Raw genomic sequence first — 1,191 nt, 5'->3', positions numbered from 1 at the left:
TGGGCAAATTTGCCATTAATCAAAATAATTCATATCTGGATTGTGATGAAAAAACAAAAATAAATAACAAAATAAATAACATTTTGACTTACTTAAATTATTTTTGTTATTAAATCAAAGTTTTTATAAATGAAAAAAAATATAAACAAATTGATTAATCGATTTAAAAAAAATACTCTTTGCGTTCAATAATTATATAGTTGTCATTACTAAGGATATCGCCATACAAATTCAACGAAGTGAATGTGTTGTAACACATTTGAATTTATTATATTACAATTTTAAAATTTGTATTAATTTTTGTTTTGAACAGTCAATAAAAAATACAATAAATAATAAATCAGTTTTGTAATAATAGATAATTGAATTAAACAAACAATATTTTAAAGTAAAAACATTGAATAATGTAAAACCAAAATGATAAAAATGTTTTTAGTCATCAAGAACAATTGAATACATTTGTCATAACCCAAACAACCGGTTTAATTGTTTATAAATTACAACAATACATACAATAAAACTACGAATAACAAAGACACATTATCAATAAAGTACACTTTTACTACAAACACAACTTAATATATAAAAATTTAATCATGAAAAATGTAAAGATGTCGGAATAATAACTTATTAGAGTATATGATGAACACTACATTAAACAGCTGAGTAATGTTTATAACCAAAATATCATGTAAATTATTAACAACAACACAAACAATGAAAATAATTAATTAGGTTGTATTGATTAATTTCTATGATGAAATTAATTTAATTACGTTAATTATTAAAAATGTGATTTAAAAAATGAAGTCGATTAACATATGTATAGTTTTACACATTTAAAGTTGTCTCTAAGTTGTATACCTTTTAATTAATTGAAAAAACAAAGTTAGTGCATTACAAAACGTTTGAATATGTAAATAAAAATAAACATTTGTGTTAATTTTTTTATTGATATTTTTTGATAAAATATTAAGAGTTAAATAATTTAATTTCTGATTAGAGCTTATGTTTAATAATTGTGACATTTCGTTTGTTCAATGAAAAATCTTTAAGAATTTGTCATAGTATAATACTTTTTATAATTTTAGTCATTGCGTCGTTATTCACAAATATAATACAGCAACTTATGTTAACAATTATATGCAAGTGTTATTTATTGTTTTATTTTTACTTAATTATCATAATATT

The sequence above is a fragment of the Entamoeba invadens genome (genome assembly GCF_000330505.1).
Source record: "Entamoeba invadens IP1 unplaced genomic scaffold scaff_1105074725743, whole genome shotgun sequence".
NCBI lineage: Eukaryota > Evosea > Mastigamoebida > Endamoebidae > Entamoeba > Entamoeba invadens.
Note: the sequence above shows the minus strand (reverse complement) of the source record.